Below are 20,830 nucleotides of genomic sequence, written 5' to 3'. Positions count from 1 at the left end.
ATGTTGACATGAGTCGCTTGTGGTTTTTAGTCACCAAACAACTGATATCGAAAGGGCTTTTTTGCAGGACATCTGTACTATCAACCATAATGGCTGAAACATCCATAAAGGGTTGCTAGGTAGTTCAGCCTTGCCTGTATGGTATCACAGTGATTCTATGGTGTCTGTGAATAGCTGAACTGTAGTTTTTATTAAAAAGGACTGAGTCATTTGTACTCAATTTGTATGATGTTAGGCAAACTTCATTTTTTTTCCTAACAACGTCTCTGGACATCTTATTTCACTGTATTCATTTTTCACTTTAATGTACCTAACTCAAAATATATCAGGACCAGGGATCTGAAACTAGTTCATCTTGGTTATTTAGGCCGCACCATTTAATTTCATAGACTGAAAGGAAAAGATATAAGGTTGTATTTGTTCTCTGATTGGATAAGTATGTGAGCACTTATCAAATAAACAGTTACAGAAGCAAATTTAGATGCATGAAATTGAAATTTGTTTTGCTATGAACATAAACTGTGTACAGAAATTAACTCAAGGTGGGTGAAGAAAAGCACAGCTGGAGGAGATTCAGCTACCAACGAGTCTGTACCCTGCTGGCATTTTATACAATATCCTCTTAGCTTGACTGTTCTCTTGGTTTCATTTCCCCCCATGTCTGAAGTCTTCTGAGCTGCATCTTAAGTTCATTAATTCACATGCTTCACTCATTAAAGACTAGAGTTGTGCAAACCCCCCACTTCTTCTGGTTTAGCTGCAGAACATAAATCTAAGCAGAGTAACATAAATGAATGGGGGGGAGAGGAAGCAGTTTGAACTGAACCGAATAATAGTTTCCTCCCTTGTTGCAAAGAAGAAAACTGAAAAATTAGATTTTGCTTAAATCATTCCAAGTGAAATGAAACAAGGTCATCAATGGGGGCTTACTTGAGACACCTGCAGGAAGAAAAATACCTAAAAACCAAACAACTAGAAAATGCCCCAAAACCAGGCAGATATGGAAATGAAATTTTCACAAGACTGAGATGCTGGTGGTGGCATCTTCTGTTTACATAATAGCTGTTGGAGTGCAGAGTAGCTAGTGTATCCAGGTGGTGAGACATCTCCACCCATCTCAACATGAAGAGTCTGATCAGGACCCTGTTCTCTGTTCATGACCTGCAGAGCCTTTGGAGTTAACAGGGATGTTTTTTGATAATTATTTATATTTCAATAGGCTTGAGAGTGAAAGCCTCGTATGACAGTGAGCAATACAGTGAGAACAGGCACCATGTCATGATTCTGAATGTATCTAATGTCAGATTATATCAGAGTTGTTATTACTGTAATACCCAGTGTATTATTTTTTGTATCATGCCTATATAATGTTTATGGAAAGAAATGCTGATGTAGAGGAGCCTTAGCCAAGAGCTCCAGTCTTCGGTAACTTCAGCTATGGCCTCCTTTTTTAGAACTTCACTGAAATACATGAAAAAAAGCAAAATGAGAATTCTTTAAAAATTACAATAAAGATTAGGAAACAGTGCGCTGAGGTAATGGGAAGCATTTAAAAATTGAGTGCAGTGTACTTGGGAAGAGAACAGTCCCTGCCTTTAAAATCCTGGGTCCTAATGAAGGGCTTTAGTGTCACTGTGACTTAGTAGATAGCTTTCTGCCTCTGGGACTGAAAGTTTTTGGCTCAGATCCATTTAGTGCATTATTGGGGAAGTTATGCATATCCAGAGTCACATTTTGGGTGAGATGTGAAATGGAGGTGGCCACAAAATATTTCAACATCTTCCAGTCTCTCATTCTTGTTTTGCTTTCAGATACAGTTCTGTATTGTCCTCTGTTGCTCCTTGCACTGTCAAAGTGTACTCAGAAGCAGAGGTTATTTCTGATGACAAATAGGATAGTCCCTCTTCCTCTTGGATACTCCGTGCCTTTGTAGAGGCACAGTTCATAAAAAGATCTCTGTTCTATTTATTTTTGTCCTTCTTTATACTGTGGTTATTAGTATCTCAAGTGCCTCAACTTCCTTTCTGGGATGGGAAATTCTCCAGAGTAACCCTACTGTAACATTCATTGCCCCTTATTTTCCATGAAACTCTGTACATCACAGGGCCTGTGCATATTAGGGGGCACGGGTAAATCTAGGAATATAAAACCAATTAAGGTCCTTTTGTATCAGGCCTTCAATGTTTTTACCATATTCTACCACCTATTCTGAGGATATTCTCATCTGTGTGCATTGCTGCAGCAATGAGATCAGCCGTGACAGCGAGTGACATCTAACTTGAGAGTGGGGGAGGTGTGTAGTTTCCCTGTAAGTGCTCATGGGGACTTCCAATGAATCTTTTCCAATGCTTGGGTGAATTTCTCAATTTCAGAAATAAGGTTTCTTTTCATGTAGAGAGGGAGAAGAGTGTGCCTGAGGGTGCCCTTATGAAGTGTGTCAGGTGATGACCTAGAGCAGTGAGAGCCTGTCCAGCATGCAGCAGGAGGAGCCCAGGTTGCAGAAGGGCAGGGACTGAAAAAGAGCCCAGTGTTTGGTCTGTGGGATCATGGCTAGAAGTCCAGCTCTAGCTGCAGCACCCCAGGAAAAACAAGATCTTTAAAGACAGGCAATTTTAGTTGTGTGGAGTCCTTCCATGTAATTATCCAACAGAGAAAATGTGAAAATCTGTGCCAGCAGTTATCCTGCTGGGACTCACAGCAGGGAATAGTGTGTTTTACAGGCAGACACAGCAGCCGGCAGCCAGGAAGGGCTCAGCACAGAGGGAGAGCTGGATGACTTCACAAAAAGCCGTGTCCCAGATGGGAAACAAGAAGTGGATGTATACGCACAGCTAGTGCCAAGAAAGAAAGTTAAGAAAATTAGAAGCATGGTCTTAAATCTCTGTTGCTGTTTCACTGGTGGGATGGGAAGTAAAAGGGTAAGGATAGGAAATTGGTGGAAAGGAGGTAGGAATAGATGCCGTGTGGCCCAGAGCCTGGACTTCAGATTAGATTTAGGAAAGCCAAATTCTGCTTTTGTGCTTTCTGCTAACCTATTCCTTGGCTTTTGGATTCATTATGTCTTGGTGCCTCTGTTTCTCCTCCTCTGTTGCCTACCTTGTCTGATTAGGCAGTATCAAAGCCAGTGGCAGTCCCTAAGGGCTGTTATTTGTACACAGTCAAAGACAGAAAAAACCCTGTCATGATCGTGGCTTGCAGGAAATGCTTTAATATTAATTTGGCTAATAACAACAAAAAAAACATAGAAACATGTTCTAAAAGGTTTTTCCTACATTTTGTAGGAAAATTCTCAAAAGCCAGAAGTATGACACAGGCTCAGGTCTGACTACCATTGTGTGACACATGAAGACTCTGTCCTGGGGTTGGCAGACAAGCTGAAGCCCTATGTGTTTTCATGCTCTCCTGTCCTGATGGGTGGGATTCATCTCACCTGACTTTAGGCTCTAGATGCATTTGCACGACCCGAGATATCTAGGTCTGTTTGGAGCTGTTGTAGACTGTCACTAAATTCTCCATAATGTTGGTATGTTTGAGCCAAGAGTTACAAAAGACTCACTTCTCTCTGAAATGGCTGTACGAGGCTCAAGGGAATATACCATAACACCTAAAATGACACTAGACATCTATACTTAGGCAACTGTACTTGTGAACTGGGGATCTATATTTGAAGCAATCATCCTGCTCTCCTTTAATAATGAAAGTCTACTCAAAGAAACTTTATTGACTACCTCATCAGACAATGAATCATATCTAAACTCCACTGACTGTGTTAACTGGATGTCTATTGACAGTAAAAGGTCTGTGATGACTAGTTCAGATGTGTACACCCACACAGTGGACATCCAGAGTGAGTCAGGCAAATCACAGCCGATATCAGTGCATTTGCTGAAGGACAGGGAGCCAGCTGTGTGTTATTCAGGTGAGGAATAAAGACGTGTAGCAGCAACAAAGTCATGTCAAACCGATGGAAAACAATGCGGTATATCAACAATTTTGAACAGTAGGGATTGATACTATTTTTTTTCTCCTCCTCACATTTGATTTGCTTATCTGCTCTGGCAGCCTATATTGTAAGCTCAAACAGTTGTCTCTTCAAGGATTTCAGTTCAAAGTGTGCATAGGATGAAGTAGAAACACAGGGAAAAAGGAAATCAATTTTCTTGAGATCACATTTAACTTTTGTTACAAACACCAAAGAACAGAAAATTAGTCCAGAATTCTTATATCATGCCATGCCAGAATCACATAGAAACAAATAAGACATCTAATCTCACCCTGTGGGAAGAAGTAAGACACACTTCTAATTTTCAACAGATTCATTCAAACTTTTCCCACCCTTTGAAATATACATATAGTTATGCATCTTACCTAGGAAACTTTTTAAGTGAGAAAATCCCCTTAAAAGTCCGTATCCTTGATCTCACAAGGGGAGTCTGGCAAGCTGTTTGATCAATGATTACAGCCAAGCTATAGATCAGGGCATTAGAAATTTAAAGGAAATAATACTGAAAATGGTTTGGGCCTGATTCTGTACTCACTCCACCTGGCTTTCACAAGATGCTGAGCTTTGATTTCAGTGGTCATCAAGTGAAAGCTGGTAGTCATCCATGACATAGGTTAGTAGGTTAGTACAAGTTTACGATTGTTGACCTGAATCTCCCATACAGCCTGACAGTGTTAGGGAAAAAATATACAAGAATACAGTAATGGACATTTTATTTTATTAGAATACCAAGACCCAATCCTCACACCTACTTTTTAGTCTCTTATTTGCTAAATAATATTGTGCAGGTCATTTGCAATTCTTTTTCACAGTCAAGCATGTTGAGAAGCACAAGTTATACCTGCAAGAGTTTTCCACTACAATTCTGCCCTCTTTTCTCATTCATGTGTACTTGAAGTGATAAACAAAATCTGAAGTTATAACATGCAAAGTTGTGAAATGTATGTCAGCCCACTGAGTCCTTTCCTTGCCAGTACAGAACAGAAGGCAGGTTGCTGGCCATTCAGGAGCATTATGCTACCAACATAATTCTCAGTCCTTACAGCAGAGACTGTCGGTCATCTGTTCTTATCAAATACAGAATTAAAGTATATAAATGAGACGTTTATGCTTGTGGCCTAGGGAAAAAAGTCTATTGGTATTTAATTCCCGTACCCTTTGTACATTTAAGCAGATATGTGGTTTGTTCTAGATTTCTCTAGACACATACCTCATTAAGCAGAGTGAGAGCTTCCATTGAGAAAGGGCTGGGTCACAGGTTAAAATTAGTTCAATGTGTCTTTTTACATATACTGGTATCAGCAGTCAATTCAGGTTCGTGTCAATGCCACTTACTTTTACTTACCCATCAGAACAACACAAGGCCCCCCCCACCTAGCAGGGTGCTGTGTAAGATATATGAAGATCAATTGTCCAAAAAGCTACCTTGGATCAACCTTAAAAACCAGGTGTTCTTCAACAATAAAGCCTCCAGGAAGGAATTCTGTGAAGGAGGGAATATATTTAGTCTCTATTTTTTTTCCAGAAAATAATTTGTGCATCTTCCCCCACTCCTGTTTTGTCAGGCTGGCAAGATTACTCCCTTTCATCCTTTTCTGAGCAGCCCAGAGAGCCTTCCCTCAACCTGCATGTCTACAGGAGGCCAGTGCTTGATGTGTGCCTGAAGAGCTCCAGCCTTGCTAGTCCCCTCATCCATCAGTACCGCTTCTCCAATGCTGCATTAATGGAGACAACCTGCTGGAGCACAGGGACGGGGACACTGGAGCCCATGCTGCCTAGGGTGGTGGAAAGGGCTGGGGGCATGAGACTTCTGGTTGCCTTATACCAGGCTTGGTGGGAGGAGAGACATACTAGCATGTGTCTGAAAAGGAAACCTTGGCATATCTGCACAGAGAGGCAGAAAATACTGAGGCAGAGGAAGATCAGATTCCAACAACCATGATGGAAAGTGAAGACCAATCAGTCCTAACTGGGAACTGGTTTGTTATGGGGGCAGGATGGTTGATATAGAAATTTTATTTTTAAAAACATTTTTCAATTTGCATTTGTTTGCATTTAGTTTTGAACCAGATTGTACTTGCAGAGCAGGGATGTGTTTGAACTCTACTGAAAGCCTGCAGCCAACAAGGAGATAAAGGCATTCTGTTCTTCACACCATGCAATAATAGGGAAGGCATTAATAATGCTACACTGAAAAATAAACCCTCTATTTAGATAGCTTTATACAACAATAAGAGGAGCCTGTTCATGAGCTCAGTGTACTTTCTATTTACTAGGTACACTATGTACAAATTACATGAACTTGCTCAAGCCCCTGGAATTACAAAATTCACAAGCTAATTAATCAGAGCTTGACAACACAGCAGAGGCCACTTCACCTCTCATCCAGTGTCAGAGAGGGAAGATAATTTTGTCATAGGCATAAGCCTGTGCTAGAAGACAGCTGGATTTGACTCCTAAATTTTTTAGTCAATTCTGCTTCAATTCTCATAAGAATAATGTTTCTAATTGACCAATATATCTGTGTTAATAATTAAAATTTGAAATTGGAAGTGGGGCGGGGGGAAGCAGGACTACCTTTTGAAATAGATGAATACTTAGCCCAATCTGGAATTGTTTTTTGGACTATCTATATGTTTCTGTAATATAAATAATTACACATCATGTACAACACAGGAAAATGGATGACTTACAGCTAGTGCAGAGACAACATAATCTGTAAAATAAAGTGAGTGTCAACTTGTCTTCAGAGTTCCTTCTAGGACATTTAGACTTTTTTTTTTTTTTTTTTTTCTCCTTTCTTGAAGTTCAAATAGTTTGTAAGACCTGTGAGATATGCTCCCTGTGTATGGTATTGTGAACTTCTCAATTGACCATGGAACTGGTTAAGTTGTTCTTTATATGCCAAATAGGACAGCAGGAATATTTTCAGTAAGAGGTCTTTAGCCAGTAACTACTCTAAAGAACAAGTAGTTGGTTAATATTTTATGATCATAGATTGACAGGCTGAAAAACAAATCTGTGCATAAAACTAATACAAAACAATTGATCACACAAGTTCCATAAAGCATATTTACGAAGTTGTGGAAATTCTGAAACAAACTGAAATCCTCTTGGAAAGCAACAGTTTGGGTATCCTGTCTTTCATAAAGTTTTGCCACGTTGGCCTCTCCAGAGATCTCAGGCTCACATGAAAAAGATTTTGTCATTATCCCTAGCTTTAGTTTTAGGCTGTTTTGTTCAGTCACTGTGTTCCAACATTAACCACAGCAATGTGAAGCATGAACATTACTGCATATTGTGAGCACTGTAACAACAATAGTCAACATCTGCCTGTATCAGAAATTTTAAAGTTGTGTTTGTTTTCTGTTTAATGAACCATCTCAAAAACTTCCTGATGCTACAATTATCTGAAAAGCCTATAATAAAGTTAAATGCATATGTTACTTGGAAAACCCAAGCTTTTGATAGTTGTTCACAATTTTTAAAGCATGTTAATTATATTTTTATTTTCTCTCTCCCTCTCTCAGAGGTGTACCTAGTGTATCAGGTAAGTCTGGATATGAAGAAGGATATGAAAAGATTTGATAAATATTTTAAGAACTCACACATTTCCAAAATTGTTTTCTGTAAAATATATGACCTATATAGAATAAGTGATGGAGGAAGGCAGAAAGAAAGCTTTACTGGCACAACCTTTATGTAACTCTCTAGTGACATTTGTTTCTATATATTTTTAATGAAAAATGGAATATGAACTGGATTTTATTGCCTTCTTGAAATAGCAGCATATGGAATTTTGTTCAGCCTTACATTCTCTGAAATGCATGATCAAACTCTCTTTTAGATTTCCTTTCTAAAGATCCTTTCAAAAAGGCTCAGTGGTAGAAAACATCTTTCAAAAAAATGATTTTGTAAAGGAACGATTCTAAAGGAATTGGAGTCTTTGTTCATGTGAACATATCCTGTTAATATCATAGCATTTTCATGTAAAATAATGATAAGGAAAACATTCTTCATTTCTCAGCATTTTTTTCTCTTTTCTGTAAGAACAGATTGCTATTCTCCTGTCTGCACTGAACTTGCACCAGTTGTATCAGAAATTCAGCACAGGAAAGTAAAAAAGGTCATTTACTTTGCAGATCCAACAGCAGAAAGTACTACTCAAGTCTTTTGCTAGAGACGATCAATACAAAGAAGGGCCAGGTTATGTAACATTAGATGATGGGGTCACACATTAGGAGCTATTCTAAAAATAAAAAGGTTTATAAAGAAGGAAACAAAAATGAGATGTACTTTCCTAGCCCTAAGTTTTGCAAACTAAAGGTACTGCTTCTTTTCTAAGTCTACCCTGCTAGAATTTTCTAAAATATCACATTTTAATGTTTTACCTTAAAGCTTCATAAATCTGATTTTCTGGAGAGTGTAAAATACTGAGTTTAACTTACGTGTGGACATATAGCTTCTTTGAGGGCTAACATATTTCTAAAAGACCCTCAGCTGGAAGTAGTAATAGTTGCTGAAGAAAATGGTAAACAATGTCAAGATCTATTGCACAAAAGAATAGAATATGACCAGGGTATTATAAATGGCATAAAGCTGCTAGGAGTCTTGCTAATCTTCTCCATTTTCAAGGCCCTTTCCCCTGACAAATTTGAGAAGGGAAAGGAGTAAAGTGGGGAGACAAAAATATGATGAAACTGTTTAAATAGCGAAAAAGGTTTTGTATGAAAAATGTCACTGTTTTCTATTGGGGAAAAAAAAAATGTAAAAAAACCCATAAACCCTTGATAGAGAAGCATAGATCAATTGAAATAATTTGTGGCCACAGAATGTCAGGGTGGAGGTTTGGTTATTCCTATCTGCATTCGCCAACAGCCTCACCAGTTCAGTGACTCTGAGGTATGATATGATGGCTACAAAGGACTATCTTCCCTCATGGTACTTCATGGAAAGTGTCATCCAATTTCAAGGTCCAGACTGTAGAAGAAATTGAGACTGTGACTCATTTCCCTGTAATGGCCTTGAGTAGCCGTAAGATCCTTCATAAGTTAATAGGTATTGTTTGGTTTTTTATCCAGCATAACAATTTTGTACTTTTGACTAAAAGAAAGTTTCCATTGGGAAAGTTCTATTTTTTCATTTTTAGTCATTCTCAGGTTCCTTTTTGTTATTTGATGCACCTGTGCCATTTCTGGGTTTCAGATGTCCTGATTCTTTATGACTTTATCTTCCTGGTGACCATTGACATGGATCCTGCCCACCTCACCCAGCAGCTCTCATCTGCCTAAGGCCTTACCCTAGTATCCATGAAAAAAAGAAAAAACACAGTGTGGCAAAGATTTACAAAAACTGACAAAACACTGAAGCAGTATTTCACACAACCCTCAGATCAAAGGGAACTGAATTTCTGGAGGGAACAGTAGCCATCTAACTAATTGCTTTAAGCAAAATATTGTCAAGGTCAGACTAAAACCATAGTGAGGCAGAGTATATTTTATTGCATGGAATCTCTCAGTGTTTTAATTTGATTATGTTATTAGTTCCATGTAAGTGTATTAACTGAAAAGGCACAATTAACTGAATAAATTTTAGAAGTGATGTGTAGGCTGGTGTCAGCAGTTGGAATCCAGACACTAGTTTTTGTCTATGAAGTCAAGAAATCAAAATTTAAGGTGGAACTTCCCAGAAAAGACACCTGAAAAATCTATAATGGGAAAGGAACACTTATGGAATTTCTGCTTGTCCAGAGGGAGGAAAAGCCTCTTTGGTCAAATGACAAGAAAAAGGACAGTTAACAGAGGTCAATTCAACCTTGGAAAATTAATATGAAGAACATAGCTCTAAACAATATTTCCAGTAGCAGAGAGCAGCACTGTCATGTGGCCCTGGCTGAAAAATCTTTGTACATTGACAACTGACGTTCACATTAAAAAAAACAAACAAACCATGCAACATTTATTTTGATACTGTAAACGTAAAAAAAGTTGACTCTGCTTCAGAGTATATTTGAGGACTTCAAAGGCAAGACTAAAATTCCATTAGACCACTATTACATGCTTTTGAACACTTTAAAGACAAACGCTTCTTCAACAAATAAAAGCGTGCTGCTGTGAACCCAGATATTCTTTCTTTCTTTTTCCCTCTGCCTCTCCTTGCACCTTTGGGCATTCAGCTGCTCTTTATGTTGCTCTTAGAATTTGAGCTAATCTTCTGTTCTTAAATGTTGTCGCTGCAGAAAGGAAAAGTGAGAACATAGGAATTAGAGAGACTATATCTGTCTGGACACCAAAAGGCAAGCACTGACAGGGCACGATGTCAGAGTAAGTAAAAAATTTTTCAGTGATGCAAAGGAAGAAAAGCTGAACCTATGCAGGAATTGCATATATGTATAACTAATTGTATCTATGTTTGTGCTCTTCTATGGTCAGAAAGGTCTCCTGATGTGAAGAAGGCCTTGATTTGTCTTTGATTTCCGATTTGCGAGGTGTCAGGACTGCATAACCTTGCTACTGCTGGCAGAGGCCATGTTCCCTCCAAGCCTGAGCTGCAGAGCTTGCAGAAGGGAAAACAAGACAGAATAGGGTGATGTGGTAAGAAAATACCCTTCCTGAACATAGGAGGGGTCCATCTCCAAGGGGAGGAGGCAAGCACACGGGTTGAGAAGCCTGGGGGAGAAACTAGTGTCCCCAGGCCAGCAAAGGTGGCAGCAGTTCTGTCCCTCCAGCCCAAGAGGCTGTTTATAGCCAGGATGTGAGCAAATCTTACCCTGAATGCTTCATAATGGCCAGGACCCAGTGTAAGATTTTGCTGCAAAAGCCTCTTTTCCCACTTTTCTGAGAGGTGAGAGGACATGTCAGGAGAGATTCATTGCCTCTTTGAGTTTAATGTGAGGTCCTCTAAGTGAATCAGACACTTCAGAATCTCTCACAATGGCACAAATCACAAGTGTCTGCCCCTCAGGTCTTCTCTTCCCCTCCTGTGTCTTCTGGATGAGTCAGCTTTGTCATTTCAATATAGAAAGGATGAAATCTGTACTACCTGTTTTGATTTTGTCCCATTTGGACTGGATTTTCATTCCAGTTGTCCTGTTTGCAGGAAAAAATATGAACAATAGCATTCATAGGACAACTTCTCTTACCAATTTTAGGGTTATATTGTTGCATAAAATCACCGACTGGACCTTCATTACGCAATGTGTGGGACAGACACCTGTAAAGGAAGAAATTGTTTGGTTTCCTTTGGACTTGATTACATTTGTCCAGGAACAAGTGTTTTGGGAGATAATGATCCTGAGTTGGTTTTGCATCCATCAGATATATGACTTTTTGACATTTGTGACATTTATGTTTTTACCTATGGGAAAACTATGAAGGGCTGGAACTATATTACAGACACACAGGTGAATGAAAAACAAAGCAAACCTGTAGAAACAGAATATGCACCAATCGTACTACTGCGTTACTGCCCAAAGGAAGAGTGTGTGTGTGTATGTCAAACGGTCCATTTAAAAATGGTTGTAAAAATAGTTTACATCATCATACTTTGGCCTCTGGGGAGTTTAAGAAAAAAATTGTTTGGTTCTCCCTGTCAGACAGGCTATGAAATATTGGATGGGAAGGTATCATTGGTAGCCAAACTGAAGTCAGGGGTTTACCCTTAAAAGGTGGTTCTGCAAGCTCTCACTGTTTCAGGAAATCCTGTTGAAACCATTGTGATCGCTGCCATGAGTCCTTATTTACAGAACTAGACACTTTGCTACAGCACAGGTAATTCTTTATAGTTTGTGTGTTTATTGAAAGTGCTGCGATATATATAAATTGATCTAAAATCGCACCAGTCACTGTTATGAACAGAACAGATCAAACTGTTTATTATGAATTACATTTATTATAAACTTTGTTTTGGTACTGAATAACAAACTACAAAAATCCCAGGAGTTAAACAATTTAATGCCCCTTCCTCACCCAATGATCCTTTCTATAGCTTATTTTAAGGTTAGTTATTAAACTTTAAGCAAACATTTGACTTATTTTTGGAATATGAGAGAGGAGGCTGTAAGGAGTTACAGCTGTGAGCAAAGGTTCTCTGAACTGGCCTTTAACTGTTTTTCAAGCTTTTCAAGACATACACCAGTCAGCACATTGTCAAATGTCCTCTTCTAACTCAGCGGGAAGTGAGAATGAGACTTTGACAGTTTCAAAACAGACCATCATTGCATAAGGGAAGGAAGGTAAAGGTGTTGTTCAGGGGCACTATTCCAGGGTCAAGTCCTACACCTGTGCTGTTTTACAACAGGCTTTTCCAAACAGGCAGAGATAGCAGCCAACAATGAAAGGAATTTAAAGATTTTGGTCAAATATTTCCCACTAAATATTATAAAATAAACGGGCTAAAACTATTTCTGGGGAATTCATTCCCAAAGATTACAGCTTTGGAGAGCTTTAATCACCTAGAAATAAAAGTAAAAATAGATGTACCAGCTCTAACAACTTTCACTGCATTAGAATAATTTTTAAAGCTAAAGGAACAGTGTGAAGTGTCTTACATGATAAAAAATTAATACTAATACTTGAAGAATTAATAAAACAGATACAAATTATTAAGCTATTGGAAATCAATAAATACATTAATTACTAAAGCTGCAAAACCCATCAGTCTTGTAGGAAAGTATAGTCTTATATAATACGTTCAAATACAACATTGCCCACAACTGAATAGCCAGTTAAATCCAGACCTTTTGAACACTGTAATATAGTAAGATTTACTTGGAGAAAAGGCACAGTTAATTTCTTATCACTGGCAGCTTTCTGTTGTAAGAAAATCTATTTTTTCTGCCTACGAACTGTAGCTGATATGCCAAAGACTGTATATTTTCTAGCATACTTCTTTGGGCATTGACATTAATGCTCTGACACATTGTAAAAATTCAGGAACTGATCATAAAGTTTAAATTAAATACTTTTCCTTTGGAAATACAAGTTTCTCCAAAAGAAAAACAATCTGTGGTAAAATGTCAATTTCCACTGAATTTACTTCGGGAAAAAAATCCATTTGGTTGGACTTAGAAAGTAAAAATTCACTAACAATTATGATATGACATTTTTTGAAATCTATAGCAAAGAATAATATAAAAGGAATTCACAGAGTATTAAAAATTTATATTCTGCCTTTGCTATGAGAATATGTTCAAGAAAGCCTTTTATGCAGAATCAAGTAAAGTTTCTTTAAGAGATTAATTTCAGATGCCCCTGAAGAGTTGTAAAATTCCAGGTTGTGTGGAATATATTTCCACCTTCTGGCAAACCCTAATCTGAGTCTCAGGTTGGTGCCCTAACTCACCTCCTGTGCACACTCTTAAACCTGATATCCAAAATCTGTTTGCCTGCCAACCATCACAAAATCCACAAGCTGAAGGAAGGGCTGCTTCACACTGATGGGCACTGCAGCTGTTCTTGGGAAAGACACCTCAAAGCAAGTCTGTTCCAAGTATCACCATCTCGCCTCATTGCAGGCTGCCTTTCAATTTCTTCTCATTGGCAGTTACTATCATGGGGTTTTTCTGCTGGACTAACACACTGCTCCCAGCACACAAGTTGGGGAATGACTGTTCAGGCAATAAAAAGACCTATAATCTCCTTAAAATTGCTAGCAGGTATCTTAAAAACAGCAAGCTCATGACTGTGGAGAACAAAATAAGACTTAAACTTTACTGATCACTGAAGAAGAATGAGCAGCCTTAAACAGGGAGTTGCCAGCAATCATGATAAAGGCAGTATGATACAGTGAGGCAGTACCCCAGATTCTCTGATTCTTGTTGTCTCTTCCCTATCCTTTGGTAACAAAGTAAGATACCTCCTGCTTATTCACTGATAGATGGCTCCACTTGCACTGATTTTTTGAATGCAGTCATCTATTAGCATGCAGCACAGCGGATGTGGCAAACGTAGTCACATTGGTGTGTATCACTAATGACATCATCTGGAGATTGTCACATTTGCTGGGTATCCATAATGAGCTCAATGCAAAGGATCCAAGCTCACAGTCAGATTTTGAATGAAAAGCATGAGACTCAGTGTGCCACCAAGACACTAAATGTAGCTGTCTAGATGTGGTTGTCTACATTTGAGTAAGATGTCTAAGCTTTCATTACAGTCAGTTGAAATCTAGGGTGTGATTTACCTGCCTACACTCCAGCCACTTGCGATGCTGCCTGTGGTACCCACCTGGCTCTGTTGCCAGTCAAGGAGGTGTGGGTCTCCCAAAGGTCTTTTCATATATAGTAAGAAGCCTTGTGTAAACACCTCTGTGTAGGTGCTCGAATCTAGGTGTCTCAGTTCAGAGCGAGAATGTCCTTGCCAGCAGTCTTGGTGACAGTGACATAAATAATAGATGCAGGGTAAAAAATTTCTCTTCAGCTGGAATTCATGCATAGTCACTATACCTGCTTAACCAAACATAAATATTCTTACATTCAGGTAGTATTCTCAAATTCATTATTTTCTTTGACACTTTTTTCTAGTTAACCCTCTATAATGGAAGCTGTTAAGAGTCCAGCCCTCTGAAGTGATAACAAATAACTTCATGCACAGCTGATGTGTACCATGAAGGTCTTCAATTGTGTCTTCCCAGGACATTTGGTTTCTAGTCCTGATGAGGCCTTTGAATATTATTCTGAGAAGTGTTACTCTGTTTACATACTTGAGTTTCAGTTCTACTATTTAATATAATGAGACATTTCAAGGAAGTGTCAAGCAAAAAAAAAGGAAAAAATAGGTTTTATGTCCTCAACTTGAGGGTTTAGAGCACCCCCTACTCTTTTTATTTTTATATTGTAAATCTTTATGATTGAAACTTTGGATATCACATTCACTGATTAAAAGAATAGTCACATTTGCAGGCACTATCTAAGCTCTTGATTACCAGAACCATAGCTACCTTCGCTCACTAAGACAACGTGATTAACTTCATCTGAGCTGATGAGTTGGGTAGTTCTCAGCCAGTCATTTCACAGCTAGTCACAGAGTGCTGAAATTAGCTGTTAGGGTAGGTCCAGACAAGCTGTGGCTCAAAGCAGGATCATCAGAATATGCAAAGGATTCAGTCTATGTCTTTCCACTCCTCTCTTTGCTGCCTTGAAAAAGTAAAGTAAGCTTCATATAGTGTAGCCCAATCAAAGGATAAAAGGTCTTTCTGTTGGGTGATGCTTAACACCCTAAGGTGCATAAGATGAAGTTATGCAAGGTGGCTGGACCAATTATGAGACCATCTGGGGACAGTCTTATTACTTCCTTGGCAAAATTAGCAGCACATTGTGTTAACGCTACTGAGAAACTGATGAAAAAAGCTGTCATTCAGACAAATTACTCTGTGCCCCTCCTTGTTCAGTTCTGTTTGTCACTGCTCCATCTGGCAACGGCCATCGGTATGGTACAGGTAGGTCTAGATGCAATAATACTTCTTCTGCTGATAAATGAAAATAAGGCTTCTGCAGTTACATAGACCATACTCATAAATGTGACTGTTGCATGTGTGGTTTCTGAGGTGCAAATATCATGTATTCTTCCCCATCTGAACAGATTTCTTCCAGTTTGTTAAACATCTTCCCTCTGGAGCACAGAAAGCGGTTAGGAAACTTTGGTTTGCTGCAGTAGTAATGGTGTTTGTGTTTTGATGTTTGCATGAGAATTATATTAGGAAGCTTATATTTTCATCTTAATTTTGAGTTAAATAAAGTTTTATTGTCTTTCCACTGGTGTCCTAAGGAAGAATTTGGCTCAATGTTTTTAACCTTGGGGTTAATTCACATACTTTGGTTTCAACTGGGAAATGTGAAATCCTTGATTACTCCAAGGCTTCTCAGAATTGACCAGTCTATGAAGACATTAAGCCTTCAGCCTTTACTTGCACTGAATGACACTTTGTGGGTTGACTAGTATTACTGAAACGCATGACCCAGATGTTTAGGCATTTGCTTCCTGTTGATTGCAGGGCTGCAATGCAGCTATGAACATTTTATCCATCTGGGCTAAGTGAAGGGACATTCCACAGAGTTTCTGAGGGATGTAGGACCAGAGCCAGCTGGAAACAAAAGGATAATAGTGTCATTAATAATGGCTTAAAGGCGTTGATTTCTAATAACAGCTTTTATATATATTACAAATTGTGAAATATCACCAAGAGGGGAACATGTTTGAAAAACATTAAAAACTATTTAGAAGAAATATAATACTTGCTTATCTAGGGATCTTGTTTTGTCTTGTTACCTTTTACGTGATGGGGTTATGGTAATTGTAATGGGACTGCAATAACTCCTAGTAGTCCCCCTTTGCTACCTCTTATGAAAGTTCTTGAAAAGAGTGGTCCTTGAATAATAATCTTGTTAATGAAACACTCCAAAGGAGAACAGCTGCCAAGAATGGTGTCTATATTCTTGACATTATAGAGCAGGGGAGAAAGCTCACTTCTTGGCTGGGATTGACTAGAGAAGCAATATTATATCTTCATGCAAATCATAAGGAGTCATCACCAAATGGGAATGTTTCCAGTACTCTCCTGCACAGATCTGTATAGTCAATATACACAGTGATTTAGAAACCAGTGAAACTAAATAAACAATAATGGCAGGTCAGTTGGACCACCGCAGTTTCACACAACTTGGTGAGCTGGGCCTGTCAGAAGAGTGTGTTTTAATACAGTCAAATGCAAGGTCATATATGTAGGAACAAATAGTGCAGGCAAGAAATTGGATTCCTAAGAGGGATTCATCTCACCTAACTTCAGATGCCTGAAATGCGTCTGTTAACGTCTCAGCTGGTCATGCTAAATTCCCTTTATAGTCAGTAGATAGAAATAGCCACCTCCAGAGTGCAATTCACCAAGCTTAAGCTAGTTGTCTAAGTTCTACCAATTACTCCTAAAAGTGTTTATTGGCTTTCACTGATTAATTGTAGGCATCTGGCCTCCCTTTATAGTCTGCCATGGGTAGATTCTCCCTACACATGCTTCAGGAAACCAGTATTCTCTTTGCTGTTGATCAGAGTAATTAACCATAAAAGAACACAGACAAGAGTGGGCTCACAGCATCTTTAATTACTGGCATGTTGTAGATGCTGTGAGATCCTAGTCCCTTTGGTAATTATTTATTATTATTATTATTGGCAGTATTAATATTGGTATAATTTGTTTTAAGCTTAGTGAGGAAGCTTGTAGAATAGGAACATTGTTTTGTCTTTTTGTAGGCTCACTAAGTTAGGCTTTTGAATCATATGCATCTTAAGAGGAGGGCTTTGTTGACATGGGAGCAAATCTCAATCTCCAAATGTAGGAAGCAACAGGTTAGAAGATGTGATGAGGTGGATGTTAATGGGATCGCAGCTGTTCTTATTCTGCAACAGGGACTTAGGAGTTTGGGAAACAATTGTCATCGTCCACTTGTAAAGTACTACCACATGTCTTTTCCTCTAAGGCCTTGGAGGAGAGGTCTTGATATGAGCTTTGTGAGTCAGCAATGGTAGTCACTCCTGCTCTACAGAGTATACTAATGAATTCAGAAATGCCATGCTGGTTTATATAATCTCTAACATAGAAAAAATATTAGTAACATGCTATTAAACCATGAAACAGAAATCATTTTGGCTGCCTAATAAAATCCTGACAAGTTCAAGAACCTGTTCCTTTTCAGTCCTGATATTGTGCCCAGGACTTTTAGGGTAGGTTTCTTTCAGCAGGTAACACAGCAGGAGCATCTCAGAAAATATTCCATGCAATAGTGAGTGTATTAAGGAAGTAAATGGCACAATCAAGTGGATTCCCTATTGTTTTCTTGCTCACAGCTTTTCTGGCTCAGCTAATAATGTAAATGTTATTGATATTGTTTGTGCATTACCATTCCTGCACAGGCCATTTGCTCTAATTTTTCAAGATTTTGTAGCAGTTAATCTAACAGTTTATACTTCATCAGAATTCCCATTAAGATGTATGTGTGTGATATCTGAATAATGATTAAAGAATTGGGCATGCATATGAGAAAGCTGATGAGTTGCTACTTGTGGTAATAACACTTGCTGTTCTTTTATCCTCAGCCACACAGCATTAGATGTTGCTTTTACAAAACAGTCTTGTCTTTGTCAAGCAGGAGATAATCTCGAACCTCTTTTTTTAACCATCTGTTCTTTGCTGAAGCTTTGTGAGGTGCCCCGATGTCCTTGTTCTGGCTCTCCTTTCAATGCTCTAAATTCCTCTCACATCTTTAGGCTTCAAAGAAAAGCACATGGGGCTACATGGTGTACATTTGTCAGCCCTATTTCTTAGGTGTTCTTTCTGCTCTTGCCTCTGATGTTTCTGTTTGCTTTTCTGCAGTATAAAAAGAGGGAGACTTACAGGGTTATCAACTGCAAGAATACTTAGTCCATAGACATACTTACTATATCTCAGATTTAGAGGACTGTTTCTTCTGGGAATAATTCAGTCCTCCACACATTGGAGAAGCTGTTTTCAGATCCTGGTAATCAGAACTAGATCAATTCAATTAATGCCTAAACAATATTGCTGATATTTCTCCTGTATTAGCCCTTGGAAGGCCAAAAAAAAGTTCCCACTGCTATAAGACCTGCTGTCTTAAGGTGGGTGACAGAAAATGTTTTTTCCCATTGCTTAATTGAATGCCAGCACTGTTAAGAACTGATAGCAGCAGCTGCCAGCAGAAGCCATTTGTAGAACACAATGGCAAGTTTTATCAAGCCTGCAAAATCAGAAGCTATGATATGTAATGAGAATCTTGAAAAAGTATATCAACAATGATACAAAATCCATACTAGTGTTGTGGCAGGTAGGAGGCTTGTCCAATGGACAGCGATTGTAGGAAATGGTATAACACTGTCCAGTTGAAAAATGCAAACTTTATGACTTAGACCTTACACTTCATAGCATCCAAACTTTGCACCCTGGAACAGCCTGAGTGTTATTAATATGGAAAATCTGACTCATGACTGTCTGAGGTCCCAAAACAAGGTTTGGAATGAAACCTGTATTTATTTAAGGATATATTTCTTGGCAGCATTAGAGGAACATTACCACAGATTCTCTGCTTTCATGCTAATTTCTACAGTAACAATAGTTTTAGGTCAGAGTTCATACTGAACTTTTTAAAGGAAAAGCAAATTAAACTCCCTTTTAAAATGAATACCTCTTAAATATTCACAGAGTTATATCTTCCTTGCTAGGAAACTTTTAATAGTTTACAAAAATTGTAACAATTTAGTGCTAGATCATGCATCTGTGAGCAGCACAGGTTGTAATTGCAGTATGGGAGACTGCTGTGGAAAGCAGCAGCTTGAAAAAAAGACTCAGTTGATTAAGGAGCAGTCAGTGTGATATAATGGCTGAGAGAGTTAACATGCATAGGGAACATATGACTGGAGTACAGGTCTGGTATTGCTACTCTGTAGGGAAGCAATGAGGTGTGGGGAACCCAGGGTCCATTTTGTGTCCAAGAACTCCAAGGAGATGCACTTGGTCAAGGAATCCATGAATGACCTGGAGTGTGACTCCAGTGAGACTTTTTTTAAAGTAAGAATCATAATAAACTCTCCCTATTTATCTTAACCAAGAGAAATTTTAAAGACAACTTGATAACAGACTTTAAGTGTTCCCATTGGGATGAAGTCAGATCAGTTCAGAGGGAGAATATTCAATCCATTCTTAGAAATGAGGAGAAGAGAATATTGGAAGTCAAAGGGGGGAAGTCTTTGGAAAATCCTGAGATCTGTATTATTGCAGGACTGTGTCAAAAAAGCCTTTTTCGGCCTTACAATATGTGAATGTAGCCTCCCCCCCCTGCCCCTTTCAATTAACAGATTTGCTGTTGCTCTTTCTAAAGAAAAATTATTTGAGTTCTGTTTTTCAAATCTAGTAGCACTGCATTGAAATTGAGTCAGCATTAAATTTAGACACTGATACTTTCTGCCTTTTAGATACTGAGACTTTCATCTTGTTTTCATGAAATACTTACCAACATAAAGGTATTTAGGAATAAAAGCTCTGTGTAACATATTCCATCCTGAATAAGCATGTTAGCACATAGGATAACTCATGGATAATTGCTCTTCATAGCTCTATCTGCAGACATGTCTGGAAAACTTTTTACTTCAGTTTAACATTGTGAAGTTGTCTGTAAATGTAGACTTATATTTTAGCTATATATTCATATTCAGTGAAGGGTTCAAGTTGAAAAGTGTAGTGCAGTCCACCACTTCCTGATCTTTCCTGGCATTTTCAGTCTATGCCAGGTTCCACAGTGCCAGTGAAAATGTTAGGGTCAATCTGGAACAGTGCTGGGGAATCAGTCCTGCATGGGTCTGGTTCTGACCTGCCACTTGCAACAATGTCCAGTTGTACTTTTGTAAAGCTGGTGAGTAGTGGCTGAACATTGAGTTACAGCAGAGCTTTGATTTCTAGAAATGAAAAGATAAGTTAGAAGGTGAGAAGTTAATTTGAATGCTTAACTTATATCCATCTGACAGTAGAGTGCTGTTCACAAGGAGTTTGGCCCAAAACATCTTTGGATTGTCATAGAAATCACAAAGTTTAAAGGAAATGTGTTTTTTTTTTTTTTTCTTACTCACTACTTACATTTTAAGTCTTTTGAACTAATTCTTTTTGCAACCATGAACATTAGAATTTGTTCTTAATAAAGTAAGGCATAAAAGAATGGGGAATTTAAGAAAAACTTCAACACTGCAATAAAAATTCTAAGTGTCATCAATACCTAAACAAGGTCAAGTCAAGGCTCTGCTCTCTGCTCTTTATTTTTCAGAGAATCAGTAC

This window comes from Strix uralensis, chromosome 2, assembly GCF_047716275.1.
Source record: "Strix uralensis isolate ZFMK-TIS-50842 chromosome 2, bStrUra1, whole genome shotgun sequence".
NCBI lineage: Eukaryota > Metazoa > Chordata > Aves > Strigiformes > Strigidae > Strix > Strix uralensis.
This window is presented reverse-complemented; position numbering follows the sequence as displayed.